This window comes from Garra rufa, chromosome 1, assembly GCF_049309525.1.
Source record: "Garra rufa chromosome 1, GarRuf1.0, whole genome shotgun sequence".
NCBI classification, from domain to species: domain Eukaryota; kingdom Metazoa; phylum Chordata; class Actinopteri; order Cypriniformes; family Cyprinidae; genus Garra; species Garra rufa.
In genome coordinates, this window is record NC_133361.1 from 103,779,312 (window position 1) to 103,791,719 (window position 12,408).

At 36.7% G+C, this 12,408-nt stretch overlaps 1 pseudogene; it reads left to right on the forward strand.

Annotated features, from left to right (window-relative positions):
* The window catches only part of LOC141341157 (uncharacterized), a 210,595-nt pseudogene that overhangs the window by 83,782 nt on the left and 114,405 nt on the right, over nt 1–12,408 (forward strand).

A 12,408-nucleotide genomic window follows, 5' to 3' on the forward strand; every position in this document is an offset into this window, starting at 1 on the left:
TCAACTGGCTCCAGAAGAGAGGTTTAGGGGTGAGAGAATGAGCTCACAAAAGAACGACTAAGCGTTGTAGACAGATTAGCATACTAAGATTACTTAATAATAAAGTAGCTTATGGTTGATCTGATAGCTAAAGAGCTACATTAAAATGAATGGCAAATAATTACCATGCTAACCAATTTGTATGCTAAGCTAACTAGCATAAATCAACAAACACAGGCACGGTCAACTTTGGAGAGGTATTTCTCAGGAACGGTAATGAATATCAAAAATCTGTTTAGTCATTTCTGTGCGTATTGGTCCGAAGATCATAAGACCAGATTTTGGACAAAATTGGGAAAAATTTGAGGAAAGAGTAGAGGAAAAACTGATTTTCATTTACTTCAATATGGCTGACAGTCAAATATCTGGAAAATGACAAATGAGACATTGGCAGAATAAGCATAACTCAGGGAATAAAACGATATAAAGTTTTCAAAATTTGGACAATGTTTTCAGACGTTATAAGCGTTTTTGTAAGAATCATTATACCTCTGAAACAGTAGGTGGCGCTGTCTTCAAACTTCTGAGGTACCTCCAGGACATTGTGTTGATGACGCCTAGTGATTTTTGTGCAGATATGTCAAATGGTTGAAAAAATATAGCAATTTATGTCATATTTCAAAATGGCGGACACATGGTTCAGTCAATCCTAGCATAATTGATATCCTCAGATTCGGCATAGCCCAAGGAATCCATTGACACCAATATATTGAATTTCTGACTAAGCATTCAAAAGTTATAAGCTAATATATGCTTTTTTGCTATCTCATGACCCATAGGTGGCGCTGTTCCCAACTTTGGCATGGACCCTCAGACCATGGTGCTAATGAAGCATACCAAGTTTCAGTTCAATTGATTAAAGTTTGGCAGAGATATAGCCTTTGAACCAATTTTGGGTCAACCTCGTTAACTTTGCGACATCATAACTTTTGAACAAAAATGACTAAAATTTTTTGGCTTAGTATCGTCTGTTCAGCTCAGTCTAGAGATCATCTGAGCCAAATTTGAGAAGAATTGGATCAACTTTGAAGGAGGAGTAGCATATAGACTGATTACAGTACTTTTCAAAATGGCCGCTACTGTAATGGGTGGAGTCTTAATGTAAGGTATTCAATGTGATCAGCGTGATGAGAGGAATCATGTCTACTAAGTTTCATTTTTCTAGATTTAGGGGTTCAGGAGTTATTAGCATTTTTATGTTGAATTTTTGGACTAGTGGTGGCGCTATAGAGTCGGTCCTAGGGACTTCAAATTTGGTCAGATTACTATTTATGGTCATGACTATATTTGTGCCAATTTTCATCATTTTCCTATATTGCGTTCATAGGGCTGCCATAGACTCCCATTGGACGAGCAGAATAATAATAATAATAATAAAGAACGCCTACAGATACAATAGGGGCTACAGCCCTTCGGGCTTGGCCCCTAAAAAGAAAACATACAGATACAATAGGGGCTACAGCCCTTTCAGGGCTTGGCCCCTAATTACTTATAAGTGGTCTTTGTATGCTTTAAGTAAAGTGACATGAGAAACATGGCAAGATATGAGACTTATAATATGTTATAACTATGAGGAGGTAATCATTCTCTTAAAAGCTATAACCACAAAAATGTACAAATTATAATACATTAAAACTGTTCTTATGAATACTCATGAGATGATATAACATATTATAAGTTTTTTTTATAATGCATTATGCATTCATTATAATGCCTTAAGAATACCCTTATAATGTATTATAAATACGGGCTTCATAGAAAGTGTTACCGAACAGGTAATTCATGATGATAACAAAATGTTATTATTGCTTGCATTACGTCCACCACTTCTGCTTAAATGTCTTCGTTACCTATCTGTTCATTTTTTGTCTGGATATTGCTTTGCAGGTGACTCCTGTTATAAGACATCACTTTTAAGCACTACATAACTAAGAATCAATTAGGAAAACGGTGCCCAGTTGGCACATGCATTCACAGTAACCCTGAGCCAGTTTGGATTTAAAGTTTACTGAATTGAAAGGTTTACACTTTAAAATCAACACTCAGACACATACACACTAAATATACAATTTTACCATCCAGTTTCATTTGTTAACATTAACTATATTAGTTAACATGAACAATAATTAAATAGTATTTATTAATGTTAATTAATATTAAGCTAAAAAAAAAGTCTTCATATATTGTTTAATGGTAAATTAGTATATTTTAACATTAGTTTATGTACTGTGAATTAACATTAACATGAACACAGTTCATGTGGGTGTACAGCATTACACAATAAAGTGCTCTATAAACGCTTCATTCTTTCAAAATATCTTTAAAAATCAAGTTGAGTATTGTAATGGGGCGAGATATATATATATATATATATATATATATATATATATATATATATATATATATATATTAAGGATGGGACGATACACCTACCTCCCGATTCGATACGATTCCGATACTTGGGTGCCGATACGATATGTATTGCGATTTTTTTTAAGAATTCCGATTCTACAAGTATTGCGATTCGATTTTGTAATGTGTTGCGATTTTGTTTCTTTCTCTCTAGACCATGTGGAAAAATGTGAATAGTACACAATATATCCACAATAAAAAAAAACATTTTTGCATTTTTCCTGTTTTATTTCAGTTTATAACAAACTGAATATTTAATTGTAAAATAACTAGTGCTTCTCACTGCAGGTTTTTATAGGATGCTGTCTCTTTAAGGCCAAATGCACGCACCTAATACTGGCACGCGTCTCTTTGTCTCTTTCTCAGCTGTTTCGGTTCACTGAAGACATGACCGACTGTGTTTACCGGAATACCAAAACGGGTATTTAGACATTACTTTGTATGTACGTTTCCCTTCAAATAGAAGTTAAGGGCTCAATCTGTGTGAATCGCGCCTCTCTCTCTCTCTCTCTCTCTCTCTCTCTCTCTCTCTCTCTCTCTCTCTCTCTCTCTCTGTGCGCGTGCTCGCTTCTGGTATGTGAGGCAGCGGATAAAAAAAAAAAAAAACAGCGCGCGACTTCTCTTTTGCTGCAATGGTTAAAAACGACCAATCAGAAGCTAAATAAAAGAAAACGTGCAAATTATAAACCTTTACTCTATGATGGTTATAAATGTAACAGTTAATCCGCGAATCACATGCGTGCCGAACCGTGGGGGCTGGTATGTACGGATCACGGATCATCTTCGATCCGTTGCACCCCTAGTGATGGTGCAGGCTGTATATCTCTTGCTGTGTTTGCTGGTAAGAGATGTGACATCATGTAACCGATACAATACATCGCCCTCTGCTGAAATAAAAGACGTAACTTTCGTCCACGTTTATAAGTAAGTGTTAAAATAAAGCAATGTATTTAATATGAATTAATATCGATTCTGGTGTAAAAAAATCGATTTTAAAATCGTAAATAAAAAAATCGCGATAGTTAGGTGAATCGATTTTTTGTCCCATCCCTAATATATATATATATATATATATATATAACTCATCTTAAAATTTTATAATTTTCAGATGTTTTGAACAGATAACAGCAAAGTTTGTTTTCTTGTCAAAGTTTGTCTTGAAATTGTTAATTTAAATTTTATATTGAATAAATAACACTATGAAAATAAATGTCTATCAATGAAGATAAATCGCTCATGCTAAAAAGTTGTATTTTTCTTAATCTTTTGCTATGTGACTAAATAGGACAAGTTCATGGTACAGTTCAGTAAAAAATAAATAAAAAAACAACTGCAAAATACAAACAATGAAGGAGTTAGTGACCCTTTATATTTTCTCAAAGATTAGATCATACATATTTTTGTAGATTATACATCAATGTGCATTTCTTCCTCAAAGATGGTCTTTAGCAAGACAGCATGTTCCACTCTCTCTCCCTCTCTCTCTTTCACCCCTCCCCCTTCAGTCTCTCTTAAAGGGTCACAAAACCCTAAAACACATTTTTTGAGTTGTTTACAGATATATACATGTTGTACATTGCTTAAAACAGTAATATATGTCACTTAAAATGTTACAAAGTGGAAATTGGTCATTTTTGCGCTTTTTGTGACCATTTCGTGCATCCGGTTTTAAAAGTTAAGTTTGAGCCTGTGACGTAGATGCAGTTTTTTTTTTTAGCGCTCATTGGCTGTGTGCCTTGTACAGTACCTATTTACGTCATCGGCTTGGCGGCCCCGTTTAAGCAATATTAATGAGCAGTGTAACATTATACATGACAAAGGACTCGTCTAATCCAATCTCTGCACCGTGCTCTGCATGAGCTATTGCGCGCGCTGCTCGGTTGCGCAGTCCTACGAAAACACACAGCAAATTTGTCTGTAACAGGGCTCTAGAGTGCGACCAATTTGGTCGCATGTGCGACCTAATTTCTCAATGGTGCGACTAAAAAAAATCAAAGGTTGCACCGGTGCGACCAGCCGTTCGAGGGGGAAAAAAACGAAACTCCGTCACTCTTTAAGTCTCCCTGTTGCTCAACAACAGACACACATGAGACCCATATCGTGGTCTAAAGCAATCAGAGATAAAGGACGGATCCCGCCCCCCCTCTGATTGGCCGTGGTCCAGATATTCCTGTACGTGTGTGTACGTTTGAAAATGCATGTGATGCAGTCAGGCTGTCTCTACATTGTCAAGCGTTTACAATGCCTCCTCCGCAAAAACACGGACTGGATCGCGGACTCCATTCATAAAAAACGAATTTACTATAGCGCGGAATGCCACGTAATACGTCGATTTCTGGATTGATAAATCAAAAGTTGGTCTGTCACTTCATTCAAATCGCGATATGGACTAGTGTCTATGAAAACTGAAAGGCAAAAAGACCGTTTAATATGAATCCTGCATGTTCCGTTTGCCTCTATGTATTAATGGTGGAGACGTGTATTTTTTTTTACTACACTCGTAGGCTACTGAAGCACGCGTGACGCTCCCGCTAATTTTTGGCATTTGCATCTCACATGAACAGATAAACTCAATCTCCAAACCTACTGTGTCACTTTTACCGTTTCATTTGAGAAGGAACATATCATACTGTACACACAGGAAGTTCACGGCAACCTGTCAAAATAAAAGTACGGTTTAACATGAAACAGAACAATATTAGTCCTGTATTACTTTTGTACAGTATAATGTAGGTGTTCATATATTCCTATTTATAAATCATATATATGTTTGCCAAAAATTAAAAAGGTTTATTTTTCATTTGATTAAAAATAAATACATGTTTATGCTTTCATTTGATTATGAGAAAAATTAAAACAAGAATTTCGAAAAATAAAAATAAAATAACAATTTTAAAGCCCTATTGTTCAAAATGTTAAAATAGAGAGTTTTGGACTTATTTTTTCACTGAAATGTTTTCGTTATTACACAAAGTAGGGTAAAGTACTGGGGAAAAAATATGCTTCAAATAAAGAACTTTATATTGACCAGATTGTTAGTTAATCATTTACAAGTCAATATTGCTTATATGGACAGGGATTAAAAAATAAATAAAATAAAAAAGTAAAAAAAAAGTGAACTTGTAAAACTGCGGTGTTAAATGTGATGCGGTTGAAAATTTGGGTGCACCTAACTTTTGTGCTGGTGCACCTAAGAAAAAAAGTTAGGCGCACCAGTGCAACCAGTGCAAAAAGTTAGTCTAGAGCCCTGCTGTAAGGAACTTTTCATACCGTTTTTTTGAATTGGGGACTTGTGGAATCCGGATTCGCGGATCGTCTTCTTTTGAACAAAGATGCCAGCCCAGTTTCTTTCGATTCTGCTATCTGCACAAATATGGTACATGTTTGATTTGCACATCTTATTTGAATGTATATTATATGATGTTATCTTGAACAACATCCCTTAAGTTTAATGATCGGGCATGATCAAAGTTTTTCGTTAAAGTATTTTAAATAATGTGCGTGTAGTACTTTGTGTCTTTTTGCACTACGTGGTACCGTGTTGTTGCTAAATATTTGTAAAACAATTGCAGTTATCTTCTGGACGTATGTTGGGTCGCGATGTGGGGACTCAGACAGAAGTGCTCACAAAAGATGCGTCATGCCAAACAATTGATGATTCACCGGTCAAGCAGAATCAACACAGCACACTAGAAGCCAGAACGAAGAGTTAGCTGATGTTCACAAAAATTCTGAATCCTTGCTATTTAAGTAAAGTTTGTTTTTATTTATTTGTAGATTACTTTATTATATTAATCTCAACCATATATTTATATATTTATATATAATTATAAACACTATTAAAAATAAACATTTGTAATGGCTATAAAAATTGAAGACTGCTGAATGTTTCACCATTTGGATACTTTTAACAATGTGACCTTTAACATGTCCATTTACATGTCTATTATACTAGCCATTTAGCAAATGTGTCATCTGCTTTGTTTCTTTGAGTGCTATTATCAAATGATAGTCTACCAGTGTACTACTTGCAAAGTACCGCATAATTTGTTCTGTTTACACATTTCATCAGGACTGTAAATGCTAATGTTATGTTATATTTTATTTATCATCCAAATGTCATAAAATCAATAAAGGTAAAATATTTTGTATCATGTGTGTCTTCATGAAACCCCAATATGTCTGTTTTATGTTCATCGTGATTATATGACAGTAAATTAATGTATTTAGGTTTATGTACAAGCTTAGGAAGCAGAGAAACTACCATTCGTTGCAAATACATAATTTTATTTATTGTGGGGATTCTGGTGGGGAGAAGTCCTCCACTTCCACACTGCTCTCAGAACCGTTGGAGCTGCTGCTCTTAGCATTGCTGTCCATCTTGCCAACGTGTGTGTGTTTACATTGTCTGTGTGCAAATTAGCAGAATGTATTCACTTATTGTCACTCCTCCTTTAATGCAGTCTCTGCCTCCTCTCCACATTCTATCCCCACCCCTTACCCCCAGTGAACAACGCCCCTTTTCAGAAAGTTTTTCAAACCAGAGGTGTGAAAAAGCACCTCTGAAACAGGGGGGTGTTGTGACACTTTAAGTCACTCTGTAGTGACATAACAACGCACACACATAGACAGCCACTCAGGCAGAGTGACAGCAGGTTTCTGATTTCTTTTTTTTTATTTTCTTTAATTCATGGAAGCTTGTATAAAATTGATATTAACATCACTTTCTCAGAATGATTAGATCTGAGTGAAAAAAAAAGTTTTAAAGAGTCTGGATGCTGCACTTTAAAGATCTAAAAAAAAATTACTGTTATCATTTTTACTATATCTTAAAAAAATTACCACGTCAACACGGTTCAAGATATCCCAAATCCGCTCGCAATTTAGCATCTTCAGAATCTTCTCTTCATGTTAAAAAAGTTTGGTGTGAACAGCTTGTTGTTCTTAGTAGAAGTGTGAATTTGTTTACAGCCTGATTTTTCCAAAAATCCACATTCAAATCAAAATAGCCGGCTTCCTGTTGGTCGTAGCTAATGGGTTTGATTTAGAAAGTTGTCCAGATTGATGAGATCAATATATGTACAGAGTTTGGTGACTGTAGGAAAAACTAACCCCACAACTTTTGTCAAAAGATGGCGCTATAGAGTGCCTGCTCCACACCCATTTATTACCTTTTGCCAGTGTCTAACTATCGTTAATATTCAAGTGTGTGTTGAGTTTCATGAAATTCTAAACATGTTATCTGCCTCGAAAAGACAGGAATCTAATTTTAAAGTTTGACCCGTTGCCATGGCAACAGCATTTGATTTATCATCGACCCCTTTACATGTTCTCATCAGCCGTGTTTTTACATTATTTTGATGAAGTTTGAAGAAAATCGAGTAAAATTAAGAGGCTGATTTCAAAGCATTTTGAAAATGACACGCTTCCTGCTGCCAGTTGGTGGCGCTGTAACTTTGACTCATAATAGTCACGTTTATGTAATCGGCATCATACAACGAACAAACTGGTGAAGGTTAATCAGAATCAGGCAACGTGTGCAACAGTTATTACACACTTCCTGTTTCTCATTTCTCGCCATAACTTTGTCGCCTTGCCACGGCCAAACCGTTCAAGATATCAGAAATCCCCTCATCCCCGATGTCTTGAGATCATGCTGACCGAGTTTGGTGACAATCCTATGGAAATCCTGGGAGGAGTATGTTAAATTCCAGAGCATGCACTTTTTAAACAGCCCTAAATATCTCACTTCCTGTTGGGTGGAGCCTATGACATAGAGTACAAAATTTGTTTTTTTTTCTCTCAGTGAGATCTATATGTGTACCGAGTTTCATATGAATACGTGTATGTATGTGTGCGCAGTACATCAAGTTTTCTAAATGTGCTCCAGGGGGCGCTGTAGTTGCCCTGTACCACACCCAGGTCCCCCCCCATGAGTACCCGGAAGGTTAACAAAACAAAAAAAAAAAAAAAAAAAGAAAGAAAAATCCTTAGAAGAACAATAGGGCCTTCGCCCCTTTGGGCTCGGGCCCTAATAAGAACCCTTAGAAGAACAATAGGGCCTTCGCCCTTTTGGGCTCGGGTCCTAAATATTGTTTCAATGCATTCTATGGCACCTTTAAATTTAGTATGCTTGTACAGCACTTTAATAAACACTTGTTGTTTTTAAAAGTGATTTAAATTAGATAAATAAACTCTGTCATTAGATTTTCCAAATTATTATTATTATTTTTTTATTTTTATTAATTGTATAACGGCCAGCCTAAACTCCGGCTGAGCAGGATCACTTTTGGACACCCTGGTATTGGATCTAGCATACATGCATTACATATCTACATGCTTTGATATTAATTGTTTTGTGCCACTTAACTGGGATTAACTTTTATTTCTTTGTTTTTCCACCTTAGACCTAACAGCGCTGAAAGAGGAGAGAGAAGAACTTAATGAAACTGAAGAGAAAGATCAGTTTGAGAATCTTCATGATTTCGTATCTGGAGAAAATTATTTTTGTTCCTTACAGTCTGAAAAGACTTCTAAACAAAAAAGAGCTCAAACTACAGGAACTAGAAGTTGTTTTGCTTGCGTTCAGTGTGGAAACAGTGTCACTCAAAAAGGAAGAATTCACATTGGAGAGAAGCCTTACACATGTAAACATTGTGGAAAGAGTTTCACTCTAAAAGGACACCTTAACATGCACATGAGAATTCACACTGAAGAAAAGCCATACACATGCAAACAGTGTGGAAAAAGTTTTGCTCTAAGTCGAAAACTTAAAATCCACCAGAAAATACACACCATGGAGAACCCTTTTACCTGCCAACAGTGTGGAAAGAGTTTCACTCTAAAAGGAGACCTTAACAGACACATGAGAATTCACACTGGAGAGAAGCCTTACACCTGCCAACAGTGTGGAAAGAGTTTCACTCTAAAAGGACACCTTAACAGACACATGAGAGTTCACACTGGAGAAAAGCCTTACAGATGCGAACAGTGTGGAAAGAGTTTTTCTGAAAGTGGAACCCTTAAAATCCACCAGAAAATTCATACCACGGAGAACCCTTTTACCTGCCAACAGTGTGGAAAGAGTTTTAATCGAAAAGGAAGCCTTAACAGACACACGAGAGTCCACACTGGAGAGAAGCCTTAGTCATGCAAACAGTATGGAAAGAGTTTCAATGTAAAAGGAACCCTTAACAAGCACATGAGAGTTCATACTGGAGAGAAGCCTTAGTCATGCAAACAGTGTGGAAAGAGTTTCAATGTAAAAGGAACCCTTAACACACACATGAGAGTCCACACTGGAGAGAAGCCTTTCTCATGCAAACAGTGTGGAAAGAGTTTCAATGTAAAAGAAACCCTTAACAAGCACATGAGAGTTCACACTGGAGAGAAGCCCCACACATGCAAACAGTGTGGAAAGAGTTTTAATCAAAAAGGAACCCTTAACAAGCACATGAGAGTTCATACTGGAGAGAAGCCTTACACATGCTCTCAGTGTGGAAACTGTTTTAGTCTAAAAGGAAGCCTTGACAGGCACATGAAGATTCATAATAGAGAGAAACCCAACAGATCCCCTTAGTGTAGAAAGAGTTTCAAACTAAATGTATTGAATGGAACTTTCTAATTCACATTTTAAAGCATTATGTTTTGTCCATTGTACACTTTAAGCTCAGTCCAACACAATATAGCTAGTTGACACGGTAATGCATAAAAGAGCAAGGAATAATATGGATTATGGACAATGCGTTTCCTCTGTCTACAATGTAAGAACTTCACATTTGTATATCATGAATTGAAAAGAGATCTCACAGGAAGTGCAGTTTTTTGGTTGGAACACAATAAAGGACATTGTTAGCATTTTTAACATCACTGACTCGGGTTACAACTACAACCCTTGATCCCTGAGAAAGGGAAGGAGACACGAGGACATACAGAGACAGGCTCCCCCCTCCGTCGTCTCCACCTTGGACTCTGTTCATCATCCTCCTCCCGGATATCCATTCTCCTCCTTCTGTTGTTCCATCAGTGCAATGATGTGCCTTCCAGAAAGGGAACGATATGCCAGGAATATGGACCTGTTTCTGTGTGCCCTTTTTTGGTCCTGTTCCTTTTCTTTAGTCCAGTAAGTCATTCTGTGCACCCGTGTTCCTCAGTTACCCCTTATATTAAAATCAAAGTCTGTGCATTCTGTCTCTGTTGGGTCTCTATCATCCAATATGTGTGTCTTCCCTGTTCAAGTATTGGAGCAATACTTGAACAGCGAAGATTCACCCCCCATTAACATAAATATGTTTGAAATCAAAGGCAAAGATGTTCAAAGCACTCCCAGCTTGTACCTTGTCATCTGTGGTGTCCTAATATTGATGCCTGTCTTACTTGCGTACAATGCACCAAAGACTTTTGAGGTTAAAGCAAACTCCATTTCTGCTGATCCATTGGGCATTTTATCAGAAAAGACACAACTGCATTTCTTTGGATTTGGTTACGCTACAATGTTCACACGGATCCTTAGTGATGGCCGCGCTTTGATCTTTAAACCAGTATTCAAAACTACAATCATGCGGCGGAAGAATCATTTGTACCCAGCTAAATTTTTACTACTTCTGCTGCTGTCATCTGGAGATGTACACTTAAATCCTGGGCCACTTTTTCATACCGATGGAGGCAGAGCCACATGTAACGATTACAGCTTTCCAGCCAATTATAATGTCAATAACGTATCTGTAATTTACCCTGACTCCGAGGCTGGATGGTGTTTGTCCCGGTGGAGCTGTCCCTGGCTGTCGTTGGGAATCGCCTGGGGAGGTGCGGAGGGGTGACGAGACTGGTCCGGCCATTTAAGACGCGGCGCCGCGTAATGAATCGACAGGTGAACTTGGGCAGCGGCTGAAGTTTCCAATTGTGGATAAAGTGGAAAATGCAGAGCTGTGCTGTCTAGCAGGAGTAAAAGCAGCGGCAGTAGTGTTTGTTCAGTCTGAGATCACTTACATGGACACTGAGGTGAGTTCTATGCCTCACATTAATCCTTATATGCCAGTTACAGACTGCCATTACTGTAATGGCCCGTCTGCAATAACGGACGAATGTCAACAGAGTTTTACAAGAGCCAAAAGGCATGCAATAAATCATGCAATTTTGAAACAGAAGAAGTCAAGACTCTTTCAAACTGTGAATCATGTTAAAGTCATCTGGAACTCTGGGAATAAACCTAAAGGAATTCTGGGAGGACATATAAATATATGAAGTATACTACCAAAAATAGATCAGATACAGAATTTACTTATTGATTCCAATTTGGATTTTTTTTTTTTTTTTTTGTGTGTGTATTTCTGAGACTTGGTTGAATCATAATGTTCTTACTAACCTAATTAATGTACCAGGATATACTTGTTATAGGAGAGATAGGGTCAGTGGAATGGGTGGTGTTGTTTTAATTTATATAAGGGAGCATTTTAGATGTTTACAATTTGAATTGAAGGTGAACATGGAGTGTTTGGGATTAAATGTTATTCTTTCTCCAAATATGAAATGTAATATAGTTGTGCTTTATAATCCTTCATGTCATGATGTAAAGTTTTATAATGAACAAAAGAATCTTCTTTCTCTTGTTGATAACAGCTGTGAATGTATGATGTCTGGTGATTTTAATATTAATTGGATAGTTAAAAACATTACATTACAATTGAAATTAAGCATGGAGAAATGTAATTTTAAACAATTGACCACTCGAATCACAAGAAAAAGTGAAACTTTTATAGATCTGATTTTCACGAATAGACCAGAGAAGGTAATGAAAATATATAATCTTATTACTTGTCTTTCAGACTATAATGTGACACTGATCGTAAGAAAATTAACTAGAAAACGTTTACCTCATCATAATAAAACAGAAAATCAGATTTTAACAACAGGAATTCCCAAGTCAAAAGTAGTTAACTTTGAACATGACTTGAAGGA